We start from the raw sequence: 15,971 nt of genomic DNA on the forward strand, positions 1-15,971 counted from the left end.
CCGCGTCCTAGTCTCCAAGGAAGCAGAAAACAAGCTTGCTCCCTCCTCCCTGTGGCTTACTCTTACTACTTAACAACAACAACAACAACAACGGCAACAACTTTATTTTTATACCCTGCCACCATCTCCCTGAATGGACTCAGGGCGGCTTACAAAGGGACAAGCCCACATTACAATAAAAACAGCATTAGAATCAATCAACTAAAAATATTACACAATCACAAGCCATCATCTTAAAAACAGTAAGGCTGAGATAAAAGTCAAAACTGGGATCAGGCTCGAATAAGTGCAATGATTCCAAAATGTGGACAGTGAAAAGTGCAGAATTAAAATGAATACAAACTGAAGAATAGCCTTAAAAGTCTCAACTAACCAGTAGGTGGACCAGAAATAAAGTGCATGACTTAGAGTAGGAACAAGATGGTTCTTTGGTGAAACTACCTAATCAAAGGCACAATAGAACATCCGCATTTTTAATTCCCTGCGGAAGATGGACAAGGAGGGAGCCTGTCTGATCTCCCTAGGGAGGGAGTTCCAGAGCCAGGGGGCCACTACCAAGTAGGCCCTCTCCCTTGTCCCCACCAACCATGCTTGAGATGGTGGTGAAAGTGAGAAGAGGGCCTCCCCAGACGATCTCAGGGTGTGTGCAGTCATGAAGATAGGCAGGTCCCGAACCGTTTAGGGCTCTGTAGGTTATAACCTGCATCTTGAATTAGGACTAGAAACTTAATGGAAGCCAGTGGAGCTATTTAAACAGGGGGACTGATTTCTCCCTGTAACTAGCTACTGTTAACAGCCTGGCCACCGATCTTTGGACCAACTTCAGTTTCCAGGCCATCTTCAAGGGCAGCCCCTCATAGGAAGTTTGGAATGAAAACCAGAAAGAAGACATCTAATCTCTGGACCTGAAGCTACCAGCAAGTATCTTACTCTCAGAAAATCCTTATCCCACACATGAGACCCTTGCGCTGACAAGACTGCTGACTGAAAGGTTGGCCGTTTGAATCCAGGAAGCAGCATGAGTTCCCAGCTGTCAGCTCCAGCTTCTCATGTAGGGACATGAGAGAAGCCTCCCACAGGATGGTAAAATATTTGGGCGTCCCCTGGGCAACATCCTTGCAGACAGCCAATTCTCTCACACCATTCTCTTCAATTCTGAAACAATAAAAAAGTTACCACTCCCTCCAACTGCCCCAATTTGGGACAGTCCTGATTAATCCTCAGCAATACCACTTCTTCAGCTGCTTTTATAATGTGTCAGTTTCTCTCTCTTCCTCCCTGAATTGTTCTTGGCCTCTGCTGCTCTCAACCGAGTTCAAAGTGCAAAAGTAGTTTGAATTCAGTTGCCGTGGCTGGACAGACAGGAAAAGGAGGGCAAAATCTTGCTTCTTCCCTGCCTTCTCCTCTTCTGTGTTCTTCCTCATTAATAATGTTTACCATCTTGACGACACTCTAATGTTGCTTGGCTACATGCGTTCCAGTTTTCATCATTGCAGTGTTGGAGGGTATGAGTTACTCATCTATCGCTCTCACTCTGATTGATGACAAAAACACCATGAGATTCAGGAAGTGAGTGTGGGAAGAAAAGGAAGGAAGTTACACCTTTTTCCCCCTCCAGAACTGGGCTTCTAATCTGTGAAAGTCCTGAAATGACTCCACCGGTTGATCAGCTGACCTTGGTGGCAAAGATACAGGATGCAAAACCAAGCTTAATGCAAACTGAGGTCAAGATTCTGAGAAAGGCGGCTGAGTTTATCATTAGCTCTACAGTTCCAAATTTGCTAATTGGATACTCTGAAGGAGCCAGTTCCAAAAGGGGACAGGATCGCTATATAAGAGGAATGCATTTTGTAAAAAGGCCTTCAAGCTGACTTGCTTGCTCTATCAAAAGAGAGATGGGCCAAAACTAACAAAATGAAGTTCAACAGTGACAAATGCAAGATACTCCACTTTGGCAGGAAAAACTAAATGCAAAGATACAGAATGGGGGACAATGCCTGGCTCGAGAGCAGTATGTGTGAAAAAGATCTTGGAGTCCTCATGGACAACAAGTTAAACATGAGCCAACAATGTGATGTGGTGGCAAAAAAAGCCAATGGGATTTTGGCCTGCATCAATAGGAGCATAGTGTCTAGATCTAGGGAAGTCATGCTACCCCTCTATTCTGTTTTGGTTAGACCACATCTGGAATATTGTGTCCAATTCTGGGCACCACAATTCAAGAGAGATATTGACAAGCTGGAATGTGTCCAGAGGAGAGCGACTAAAATGATAAAAGGTCTGGAGAACAAGCCCTATGAGGAGCGGCTTAAGGAGCTGGGCATGTTTAGCCTGAAGAAGAGAAGACTGAGAGGAGACATGATAGCCATGTATAAATATGTGAGAGGAAACCACAGGGAGGAGGGAGCAAGCTAGTTTTCTGCTTCCCTGGAGCCTAGGACGCAAAACAATTGCTTCAAACTACAAGAGAGGAGATTCCATCTGAACATGAGGAAGAACTTCCTGACTGTGAGAGCCGTTCAGCAGTGGAACTCTCTTCCCCGGAGTGTGGTGGAGGCTCCTTCTTTGGAAGCTTTTAAACAGAGGCTGGATGGCCATCTGTCAGGGGTGATTTGAATGCAGTATTCCTGCTTCTTGGCAGGGGGTTGGACTGAATGGCCCTTGAGGTCTCTTCCAACTCTTTGATTCTATGATTCTATGAAATCCTTTCTCCACTTGACACTCTCACCAAAGTGAGGTCAGATCTCAAAATCCCTCTCCATGGTGTGTGACCACCCAAACCTTTCTTACAGCATGACTACAAATTTCAGAAGCTACATCCTCATTGTGTACTTGCTATGTGGCCAGAACTAGCAGTTATGGATTCTCCCTCAATGCCACAGTGGTATATCTGGGACCAGGTTCAAACCAGTATGGTACAGTGGTTTGAATGTTGGATGAGTAATCCTGGGTTCAAGTTCCCACTAGAAAACCCACTAGGTGACCTTCGCAATCACCCTCTTACAGCTAAAGAAGAAAACAATGATAGGTCCACCTTAAGGCCTCTACAAGTCGGAATTGACATGAAAGCAGACAACAACAATCATTTTTCCCTTCAGAACTGGCTTTTAAAAATCATCATCCTCATCATTATCTCCATGATAAAAACCACTTCAAATCTGATCCCTAATACTAAAATATTATTCTCAGGATTCCCAATAAGGTTGACAGTTCAGCATCAGACAAGACATTTCCTGGCCAAAAGTGGAGATCTGAGGATAATTCCTGGTGGTGTCACTGTTATGCATAGGATCAACACAGTGTAGGAGTTTTAATGTTAGATAATGACATATTCTGATCCTGCGAAAACCCTGTGATACATCCACCATAAGGTCACCATAATTCATAGAATCATAGAATAATAGAATCAAAGAGTTGGAAGAGACCTCATGGGCCATCCAGTCCAACCCCCTGCCAAGAAGCAGGAATATTGCATTCAATGCACCCCTGACAGATGGTCATCCAGCCTCTGTTTAAAAGCTTCCAAAGAAGGAGCCTCCACCACACTCCAGGGCAGAGAGTTCCACTGCTGAATGGCTCTCACAGTCAGGAAGTTCTTCCTCATGTTCAGATGGAATCTCCTCTCTTGTAGTTTGAAGCCATTGTTCCTTGTCCTAATCTCCATGGAAGCAGAAAACAAGCTTGCTCCCTCCTCCCTGTGGCTTCCTCTCACATATTTATACATGGCTATCATATCTCCTCTCAGCCTTCTCTTCTTCAGGCTAAACATGCCCAGCTCATTAAGCCGCTCCTCATAGGGCTTGTTCTCCAGACCCTTGATCATTTTAGTCGCCCTCCTCTGGACACATTCCAGCTTGTCAATATCTCTCTTGAATTGTGGTGCCCAGAACTGGACACAATATTCCAGGTGTGGTCTAACCAAAGCGGAATAGAGGGGTAGCATGACTTCCCTAGATCTAGACACTATGCAACAGATACTCACAGCCTATCATCCAAACATAGAGATAATGCATTTTCTTATTTAAAAATTAGGCTATACATCTTAGCAAATGCAGACTGTTTCCAGAATAAGGAGAAATGAGCAGAATTCCAAATGATCTTAATAGATTAGAGATATGGGTCAAAACTAAAAAAAAATGAATTTCAATAGAGACAACTACAAGATACTCCACTTAGGCAGAAATAATTTAAATGCAAATGGGGGACAATGCCTGGCTCGATAAGAGTACGCATGAAAAAGATCTTGGAGTCCTCATGGACAGGAAGGTGAATGTGAGCCAACAATATAATGCAGCAGCTTAAAAGGCCAATGGGATTCTGGCCTGCATATATAGGAATCTAGTGTCTAGATCCAGGGAAGTAATGATCCCCCTCTATTCTGTCTTGGTCAGACCACACCTGGAATCACACTGTGTCCAATTCTGGGCACCACAATTTAAGAGAGATGTTGACAAGATGTGTCCAGAGGAGGGCAACTAAAATGATCAAGTGTCTTGAGAACAAGCCCTATGCGGAGTGGCTTAAAGAGCTGGGCATGTTTAGTCTGCAGAAGAGAAGGCTAAAAGGAGACATGTATAAATATATGTGAGGAGAAGTCATAGGGAGGAGGGAGGGAGCTTTTTTTCTGCTGCCCTGGAGACTAGGACGTGGAACTATGGCTTCAAACTACAGGCAAGGAGATTCTACCTGAACATGAGGAAGGACATCCTAATTGTGAGAACTGTTCAACTGTCTCTGCCCCAGATTGTGGTGGAGGCTCCTTCTTTGGAGGTTTAAAAATAGAGGCTGGATGGCCATCTATGAGGGGGAGGGCTCTGAATGCAACTTCCATGCTTCTTGGCTGGGGGTTGGACTGGATGGCCCATGAGACCTCTTCCAACTCTATGATTCTATGATTCTCACTTACTCAGAGGTGACCAGAAACATTAAATCTAGTTTACTTGCTTCTGGTTGTAAAGTAGATGCAGAGCAAAGTTGAGGGTGAGCTCTAGTGCTATAATAATGGGAGGGAAGGATGAAACCTACTTAAGTAAAATGCATAGATGCCACCATCACCATCCCCCCCCCCCCCCCCATCCCCTGGGCAATAAAATCTTGACGAGTTGCAGCAAGGAATCCAGGAAGTCTTTCAAATTTCAAACAAGCTGCTGCTGAATGTTCATCCTGTCTAGAATCATAGAATCAAAGAGTTGGAAGAGACCTCATGGGCCATCCAGTCCAACGCCTGCCAAGAAGCAGGAATATTGCATTCAAATCACCCCTGACAAATGGCCATCCAGCCTCTGCTTAAAAGCTTCCAAAGAAGAAGCCTCCACCACATTCCGGGGCAGAGAGTTCCACTGCTGAACGGCTTTCACAGTCAGGAAGTTCTTCCTCGTGTTCAGATGGAATCTCCTCTCTTGTAGTTTGAAGCCATTGTTCCGCGTATTAGTCTCCAAGGAAGCAGAAAACAAGCTTGCTCCCTCCTCCCTGTGGCTTCCTCTCACATATTTATACATGGCTATCATATCCCCTCTCAGCCTTCTCTTCTTCAGGCTAAACATGCCCAGCTCCTTAAGCCGCTCCTCATAGGGCTTGTTCTCCAGGCCCTTGATCATTTTAGTCGCCCTCCTCTGGACACATTCCAGCTTGTCAATATCTCTCTTGAATTGTGGTGCCCAGAATTGGACACAATATTCCAGGTGTGGTCTAACCAAAGCGGAATAGAGGGGTAGCATGACTTCCCTAGATCTAGACACTAGGCTCCTATTGATGCAGGCCAAAATCCCGTTGGCTTTTTTTGCCGCCACATCACATTGTTGGCTCATGTTTAACTTGTTGTCCACGAGGACTCCAAGATCTTTTTCACATGTACTAGTTTGGTGAGCCCAAGACAACTGAATTTGCACCCTTGTGTTCTGCCTAGAAATCACCCAAAAAGACTGGAGAAGCAGGCCCATGCTCTAAGAACTGGCAAACCACATTCCCAGCTGTTGTTGTTGTTGCTTTCAAGACATTTTTAATTTACAGTGACCATATCTCAGGATTTACTAGAGCTGAGAGTGTGTGACTCACCCAAGGTCAACCAGTTGGGTTTCCATGGCTGAATGGGGACTCGGTTTTCCAGAGTCTAACACTGAAATCACTTCATCACAGTGGCTCTCAATGTGAGATCAGCCAGCACTGGAGCTCTCTGCCATCCTTGTAAAAAGAGAAAACTTCCCTGCCAAAATGTAAGGGATCGGATTACCACCCCCTAGCCCACCCCAAACCCACAAGCAAGAAGACCAGCAGGGTCAACACTCTGCTCTCACATGGAACATCCTTTCCAACTCTGAAGATGTACATATAAGGAAATGCCCCCATCCCAGTGAGAGACTGGCTAGCTTAGCCGACGTGCTCCACTGCTTCCAATGACATGGAGAAGGAAGCCTGTTGCCTGCACGGCTGGACCTGTTTACCTCTTCCAGTTAATGAAACACCTCTGCTTTAGCAATATAAAAAAAACAAGAAAGAGAAAGTGGGGAGAGGAAGGGAGGCAAGGGAAATATGGTTTGCGTATGTTTTACTCTCCTGGAGTTTTATGCCTCCCTCCACTTCTGTCCGAAATTAGCTTGGGCTACCACTGGGCCTTTGCTACTGTAAGGTTAGAAGGGGGAGGGGGGCGTGGAGAGGAGGAAAAGAGAAAAGAAAGAAGAAACAACCCATTGGCCTGGCCTCTCTCCAAACATGGACTGAATCCATACTATGTAATATCAATTTGATCTCACTTTAACCACTGCCAAGCAGAACTCTCTGCCTAGAGAGCCCCAAAACCTTCCTTTGAGCAACAGTTTGGAAAACTGCAAGGACCTTTACCAATTGAGAAATGGAGCTAGAAAAGTGAAAAAGGAAATTAGACTGGAGTCAGCCCTCCACGTTTGCAGTCTTAACTTCTGCAGATTTGATTAATAAAGTATGTCTAGTAAATCCCTAGATCAGTGTTTCTTGAGGGGGTCACAAGGTGGTGTCAGAGGGGTCACCAAACATCATCAGAAAACACAGTATTTTCTGTTGGTCATGGAGATTCCATGTGGGAAGTTTGACCCAATTCTATCATTGGTGGAGTTCAAAATGTTTTTTGATTGTAAAAAAGGTAAAGGTAGTCCCCTGACATTAAGTCCAGTCATGTCTGACTCTGGGGTGTGGTGCTCATCTCCATTTCTAAGCCAAAGAGCCAGCGTTGTCCGTAGACACCTCCAAGGTCATGTGGCCGGCATGACTGCATGGAGCGCTGTTTTTGATTGTAGTGAATTATAAATCCCAACAACTACAACTCCCAAATGTCAAGGTCTATTTTCCCCAGACTCCACCAGTGTTCACATCTGGGCATATTGAGTGTTTGTGCCAAGTTTGGTCCAGATCCATCATTGCGTGAGTCCACAGTGCTCTCTGAATATAGGTGAACTACAACTCCCAAACTCAAGGTCAATGCCCACCAAACCCTTCCAGTGTTTTCTGTTAGCATGGAAGTTTTGTGTGCGCAATTTGATTCAATTCCATCGCTGGTGGAATTCAGAATGCTCTTTGATTATAGGCAAACTATAAATCCCAGCAACTGCAACTCCCAAATGACCAACTCAACCTCACCAGTATTCATATTTGGGCGTATTGAATATTTGTGTCAAATTTGTTCCAGTGAATGAAAATACATCCTGCATATCGGATATTTACATTATGATTTATAACAGTAGTAAAATGACTGTTATGAAGTAGCAATAAAAACAATGTTATGGCTGGGGGTCACCACAACATGAGGAACTGTATTAAGGGGTCACGGCATTAGGAAGGTTGAGAAACACTACCCCAGATCCTCCAGCACTGGTTGACCACAGAGTTGCACTGGAGGAACGAGAGAGTCCTAGGGAGATGTTTTTCAGTTTAAAAATAATAGTAGGTTTCTTTTATTTGTGGTTTTTCCACTTTCATGGGGCTTCTGTGTTCTTACCCCAACTAATGTGTAGGCCAGTTGTATTATAACTATATAGTGCAAATACACCAGCTGACATGGTTTAGTGGTTTGAGTCTACAAATCTAGAAGTTCACCTGAGGGTCATGATGAGTTGACTTGACGGCACACAACAAAATGGCAGATATAGTTTTGGAGTGTGCATTTGGTACATTTTTCTAGCTGTCTGATGCTACTCTAATTACTTTGACTCCGTCATCCTTCAGAACAGTGGTTCCCAACCTGTGGTCCATGGACCACCAGTGAGTGGTCTACAAGAACAAAAATATGGCCTGCAGTCTCACCATTACTACACTGTTGCCTCAAAAACATGAAGCAATGAGAGCTACTGTTCTTATGAAACCCTCTTATAGTGTTAAGGCAATAAGGATGTCAGGAAGGGAGAGGCTAACTACCTACGAAAAATTACTACTACCACATCAGCTCTAGATTATTAAATATGGTTTTCTGTGGGCAAGCAGATGGTGACTACTGGATGGCAAATGTTCTGTATCAGAAACTAGAGCTGATGTGGTCTATCCAATGCAATTTTCTCAATCAGCATCCCAAATAACCAAACCGAAATGAAAGTTAACCAAAAACTGGTTCGTAACCCTTTTGGTACTAATGATGGAGGGTGGTCAAGTCGTCCCTGATCAAAAAAAGGTTGGGAACCATTGGCTTTAGAAGCTTACATTTTTCCGGTTTGAAACATCCTTCAGTTCTCTCCTAGAGAATCTTTATTTTGGATTTTGGCTCCTATGATTCCTAACTACTGCCTAAACTGGTTGGGATTTCTGGACGATGGAGTTCGAAATATCCGGAGGACCAAAAAAGGTTGAGAGAACCCCACTGCCTTGGTCTTCTTTCCTAAATTCCATCATTAAACCTCTCAAGCAAAGAATTCTAAGGACAAATGCAATCTAGACATTTCAAAACTCCATGACTTTTAAAGTGGTTATCAAACTGGTATAATTCGATAGTGTGGATATGCTCTTCTTCGACTCTGAATGTAAAGCAATATTTCTCCAAAATCTTGCCTCCTATCAACTTAAGAGAGGCTTTCCATGCAGTCAACCCTCCATATTTGCTGCTTTCAGGGCATTGGACCTCAGTGAAGGTTAAAAATGGCAAATTCCTCATATATTGCTATATTTAACCCGAAAGAACAACTCTTCAGGAATTTCTAGGTCTTTCAACATTACTCTTTGGTTGGTATGTTCCAACAATACAATGGCATTAGTGGATCTGGAAATTCCAAGAAGCCTCCAGGATGACCACAGGAAGTTGACCATTGATAGAGTCAAGTGGAGGAGCTAGAGATTCTTAGGGAGAACATTATAATCAAATCTATAAATAAACAAATCTGCATAAGTCCAAACTGTAAACAGTATTTCTTTTCTTTGGGTCATATTCAGTTTCATACAATACAACTCCATAGGGAAAAACAAACACACATCTTGCCAAGGAAGAGAATTTGTTAGAAGTCTGAGGGTCAGACTATCAAGTATGGAAGAACTTCAGCCCTCCAGGTGTTTAGACAACAACTCCCACAATTCCTAACAGCCAAGTCCAAAACACCCAAGTTTGCCCATGTCAGGACTACATAATCCACAAAGTCCCATTAATTCCATGGGATGAAAAAGATGAAGCAAGTCCTGAAGGTCACTAGGGGTGCATCTGCACTGTAGAAATAATGAAGTCTGACATCACTTTGACTGCCATGGCTCCATGTTATGGAATCCTGGGAGTTGTAGTTTGGTGAGGCACCAGCACTCTTTGGTGGAGGAGACTCAAAGCCTTGTAATGCTACAACTTCCATGCTTCCACAGCATTGAGTTAGGGCTGTTCAAATGATAATCGATCCCCATTAATTCTACAGTGTAGATGCACCCTAGTAGGAAGGCTGGTGAGATAGAGAACTTCAGCTCATGGTACTCTGGGCTAAAGTACACATTGAAAATAACATGCAATTCCATAAGTACCTTTACCATTTGCACTTGAGAGCTTTTCACAAGGGAAACGTAATGATGTAGAAATAGGCCCTCCATCACTAAATGTTCCCCTCCATCCTTCTTGGAAGATGGGACTGACTTGAAATAACCATAATAAGTCATTCTACCCCTCTATTTTGCTTTGGTTAGACCACACCTGGAATATTGTGTCCAATTCTGTGCACCACAATTCAAGAGAGATATTGACAAGCCCTCCAGAGGAGGGTGACTAAAATGACCAAGGGTCTGGAGAACAAGCCCTATGAGGAGCGGCTTAAAGAGCTGGGCATGTTTAGCCTGAAGAAGAGGAAGCTGAGAGGAGACATGATAGACATGTATAAATATGTGAGAGGAAGTCATAGGGAGGAGGGAGCGAACTTGTTTTCTCCTGCCCTGGAGACTGGGACATGGAGCAATGGCTTCAAACTACAAGAAAGGAGATTCTATCTAAACATGCGGAAGAACTTCCTGACTGTGAGAGCTGTTAAGCAGTGGAACTCTCTGCCCCGGAGTGTGGTGGAGGCTCCTTCTCTGGAAGCTTTTAAACCAGTGGTTATCAACCTGGGGTCCCCAGATGTTTTTGGCCTACAAATCCCAGAAGTCCCATCCAGTTTACCAGCTATTAGGAGTTCTGGGAGTTGAAGGCCAAAAACATCTGGGGACCCCAGGTTGAGAACCACTGTTAAACAGAGGCTGGATGGCCATCTGTCAGGGGTGCTTTGAATGCAATATTCCTGCTTCTTGGCAAGGGGTTGGACTGGATGGCCCATGAGGTCTCTTCCAACTCTAGGATTCTATGATTTTAAAAACACACATACACACTTGCACTTGACTGCAGATTCTCCTTCAGGCACCGAGGAAATGAGCATGAGATGGGAGAACAAGGAAGCAAAGTGCCATAGAAACCATCACACAGCAACCCTACTGTACTCCCGAAGGATCTAGATTCCCTCACTTGCCATCCCACAATCTGAAGACAAAACATGCCCACATCTTCCATGGACATTCCCACAATCACAGCATCCATCCAATGTGATCTGCAGCAAAAGCTTGGCTCCTGGCAGAAAGGGGAAGGCAGGGGTGGGAGACAGGTTTCCTTAGGGTGGGATCGTGGATTTGGGGAAGGGGAAGAGAAAAGACCCACCATCCTCCTCCAAAAAGCAGCCTCCTCGAAATGCTTTGGGTGTTTTTCACCTGGCAAAGTGGCTTGTCTTACAAACAGGTTCCGACAAGATTCGCTGCCAGGAAGATGCATACCTTCCCCGCCCCCAGAGACACACGCAGACATAAAAAGCCAGTTCAACCACAGCGGAGGAGAAAACCCTTGCCTACTCAGCACCGTGTATCCGAGTCCCCAAAAACCACAACTCCAGACGAAGAGAAAGGACATCATGGATGAAGGTTGTTTTCTGTCATAGAGGAAAGGAGAGAGGGACTTCTCCCACAATAGAAGGCCATAGTGTTGGCCAAATTCCCAAGTTCATTGCTGTAGGGGAACAATATCTATTTCTAAGACCGTAGTTTCAGAAAAAAGGAAAGATTTGGGTGCTTTTCTCGGCCTCAGAGAGGGAGGGCCACCCTAAAATGGCACCGATTTTGCCCAAAGCCGGAAACACAGATACACAAACCTCTAGAGAAATCCCTTTCCTCCTCTTCTTAGCCCAAACACCATCTGCCTTGTAGCAGAGTGTGCGGTTTTGAGGCATACACACCCCTTTACACACACACACCCCTCCCCATCACCACGCAAAAAAGTCCTATTCGATACATCTCCCTGAACATGACAATGAACCAGGTGAAAGATAAACCGGAAAGGAACCAACGCAGCAAGGAAGGTGAAAGGATCACCTTCGCCTGGTAAGGCAAGATCTTCACCTTTCTTTAAACCGCCAGCATATTTTGCTAGCTCGAATTCACACAAAATAATACAACGTTAGAAGCGAAAGCAAAGATGTGAGGCAGGCATCTTTGCAAGGTCCTTCCAAAGCTCGGCTGGAGGGGAGAAAGCAGACAGGGTAGGTTTGTGAGTGTGTGGTGTGTGCATTTCAAACTAAGGAAAGGGAGGGTAATCCTGGATTTATGAGTCCTCTATCTATTAAGGAGGTTGCCTCCGACACAAACAGGGAGGGAGGGAGGGAGGGAGGCGGGAGAAGAAGCCCTGCATTGTTAATAAGCCCAGTCCTTCTGCTACAGGCACAGCCACACACTCACACACATGTCCTTTCCGCCAATGTCAAAATAACAGTCTGGATGCTCTCTAAGCTTGGGCTGCTTTCTGATTTTCCACCCCGGAGGCTTAGGCAAAAGCTGGAGGGATTGGGAGGGCTGAAACGAGGTGTAAAAATGCCCCCAAATTGAACACATGGGGGATATAAGGGAGGTAAGCAAAGGAGAGAGGGAAAGGTGCATAAAAATGCCCAAAGATTTGGAATATATTTATATAAATACATATTTGGGAAGATATCCATGCCCTTGCAACCAGCCCAAAGGGGAGAATGCCCTTCCGGCATCAGCCCAGGAAGCACCAGAAGCACATCAAACTACCTATATACCCTTTGGATCTCAGAAAGGCGGTCAAGAAGGGCCCAATCCGAGGAAGCCCCTCAAGGACAACACACAATGGTTTGCAGGAGGGAAAGTCTTTTCTTGCCTTCCCCAGTGGATCAAGGGTTTCCTCACCTCCTTGTTCAGGGTCTGATCCTGGGAAAGGTTTACTGGGAAATAAGTCCCAAGGTGGGTTGGCTCTTCAAGCCTCCCCATGTACCAGGACTTCAAAACACACCCACAGAGGTTTCTACTCCCAAGCAACCCTGAATCTAGAAACAAGAAGCAAGCAGCTCTCCTGCCACGCTGCCTTGGAGTGGGAATCCCCCTGCCAACTGAGAAAGGGGCAAAAACACTTCTTATTATTATCAGAAAGGATGGATGTAGAGGAAACCCACCCAAGATCGCACCAGGGCAGCCAAGTCTCCAAAAAATACAACTCAAATGCACAGAGCATAATAAATAATAATAATAATAATAATAATAATAATAATTAATAGCATGAAATGATAAGTTTAATAATAGTTACAATAAATTAGCAAACTATTGAAATACTGAAATAATAATAATAATATAATAATCATAATAAGTTAATAATAGCATGAAATTATAAGTTTAATAATAGTTACAATAAATTAGTAATACTATTGAAATACTGAAATAACAATAATTTAATAATAATAAAATACTAATACAATTGAAATAATCATAAAATGGTACAAAATAATAGTTTAATAGTAATAAAAATAAATTAGTAATACTATTGAAATACTGAAATAATATTTAATAATAAAAATTCTAATAAAATTAAAATAATCATAACACATTAAAATGGCACAAAATAATAGTTTAATAGTAATTTAAATAATTAGTAATACTATTGAAATACTAAAATATTAATAATTTAATAATAAAAATATCATTAAAATTAAAATAATCATAATTAATTAATAATAGCACAAAATAATAACAGCTTAATAATAATTACAATAAATTAGTAGTACTATTGAAATACTGAAATATTAATAATTTAATAATAAAAATATCATTAAAATTAAAATAATCATAATTAATTAATAATAGCACAAAATAATAACAGATTAATAATAATTACAATAAATTAGTAGTACTATTGAAATACTGAAATAATATTGTAATAATAATAAAATACTGTAATAATAATAAATAATATAATAATAATTATATATAATATATATAATTTATATATAAAATAATAATAATAAATAATATAATAATTATATATAATATAAAATACTGTAATACTGTAATAATAATAAATAATATTATAATAATAATTATATATAATATAATTATTTATATATATATAAAAATAATAATAATAAATAATATAATAATTATATATAATATAATAATGTATATATATATAATAACAATAAATAATATAATAATAATAATAATAATAAATTAACAATAGCACAAAATAAGTTTAATAATAGTTACAATGTACAATAAATTAATAATAGTATGGAAAGACTGAAATAATAATAGTAATTGTATTTTGATAATAATAATGCAATTATAAAATACTAATGAAATTAAGATAATACATTAATATTAGAAACAAAATAGCAATAATATAACAGTATTTAATAATAATATTTAATACTAATAAAATTAAAATCACAATAATAAATTAATAATAACACAAAATAATAATCCAAATAATAAACATAATAAAATAATAACATAAATAATTATATTTAATAATAACAGATTTATAATACTACTAAAATATTGAAATACAATTAAAATCATCATAATAAGTTAATAATAGCACACAATAATAATCCAAATAACAATAACAAACACAATAAAATAATAGCATAAATAATTACATTTAATAATAATAGATTTATAATACTACTAAAATATTGAAATACAATTGAAATCATCATAAGTTAATAATAGCACAAAATAATAATCCAAATAATAATAACAAACATAATAAAATAATAGCATAAATAATTATATTTAACAATAATGATAGATTTATAATAGTACTAAAATATTGAAATAATATTTTAACAACAACAACATGACATTGATGGTGAGTAGGATGAAGCTGGGGAAGGAGGGGAAATAAATCTATAAATATTGAAATATTTTAATAACAACATGACATTGATGATGAGTAGGATGAAGCTGGAGAAGGAGGGGAAAGAAATCTATTTTTTCCCCCTCGTCCCCCGAAATGCCATGTTGACCCCCTTCTGTCCCTTCAGCTTGAAGGCAGGGGACCCTTTCCCCCCTGACTTCAGCCTCTGGGCCCCCCAAAAGAGGCTCTTTGCCCCAACTCACCCAACATCACAATGATGGTGAGTAGGATGAAGCTGGGGAAGGAGGGGAAAGAAATCTATTTTTTCCCCTGGCGTCCCCCTAAATGCCATGTTGACCCCCTTCTGTCTCTACAGCTTGAAGGCAGGGGACCCTTTCCCCCCTTTCCCCCCTGACTTCGGCCTCTGGGCCCCCCAAAAGGAGTCTCTTTGCCCCAACTCACCCATAGTCTCCCCGGAGCCGGACTGGCTCTCCTTTCCTTCCCTCTTTCTCTCTCTCTCTCTCGCCTTGGATTTCTCCCCCGACGGTTGAAGTCCTTGTCTTGGCGGGGCGCTTCGGAGGCGCCAACAGCAAGAGAGACGGGGCTTTGGGGCGTGGATCTGTGGGGAGGGGGTCCGGGGAGGGGGTGTGGATCTGGGGGGAGCCTAGATCCGGTTTTCCCCAGTCCGTGGAGAGGGGAGCCCCCCAAAGCCGGGCTCTGCGCGCTGCTGCTGCTCCTGCTGCTCCTCCTCCTTCTGTCGCGCGTTTGGATGCAGGAAAGCCATGGCGCTGGGAAATGTCAGAAATGGGGGGAGGAGAAAGAGAGAGAAGGAGGGAGGGAGGGGGGAGAAAGAGAGAAAGAGGGAGGGAGAGAAGGAGGAGGGACGCACAACAGAGAGGAGGAGGAAAAGAGAGCGCTGCAAGGAGAAAGACAACTTGGAGGAAGAGATTCCAGATCTATTTTGTATATTTGGGGGGGTTCCTCTCTTCTCTCCCTCCCCAAGGATGCCCCTTCCAATACTAACTATCACTACGATCTCTAATCATCACTAATCGTGGTTTTTTTGGAGAGGAATCGTCTCAAAGGCGCAAAAGGGAGAAGAAAGCCTTGCTAGGGAATTTAAGGAAGGCAGGGATAGATAGATAGATAGATAGATAGATAGATAGATAGATAGATAGATAGATAGATAGATAGATAGATAGATAGATAGATAGGTAAGTAGGTAGATAGATAGATAGATAGATAGATAGATAGATAGATAGATAGATAGATAGATAGATAGAAGGGGGGGGGGGAGTTTAAAGAGGAAGGAAAAGGGGGAGGAAAAAGCAATATTGCCGCACGTCAAGCTGCCCTTCTTGTTTCCTTGAGCCAAAGGGGGAGCGGCTTT

The 15,971-nt window shown here is 42.0% G+C and overlaps 1 protein-coding gene across 1 annotated transcript in view; it reads right to left on the reverse strand.

Moving 5' to 3' along the window:
* The window catches only part of SETBP1 (SET binding protein 1), a 304,839-nt gene extending 289,072 nt beyond the window's left edge, over positions 1 to 15,767 (reverse strand). The window contains exon 1 of the mRNA XM_060761203.2: positions 15,044 to 15,767. The gene's annotated coding sequence lies outside the window, so the exon portion shown is untranslated. The remainder of the gene's footprint in view (positions 1 to 15,043) is intronic.
* Between the last annotated feature and the right edge of the window lie 204 nt (positions 15,768 to 15,971).

Source organism: Anolis sagrei, chromosome 2 (assembly GCF_037176765.1).
Source record: "Anolis sagrei isolate rAnoSag1 chromosome 2, rAnoSag1.mat, whole genome shotgun sequence".
Lineage (NCBI taxonomy): Eukaryota > Metazoa > Chordata > Lepidosauria > Squamata > Dactyloidae > Anolis > Anolis sagrei.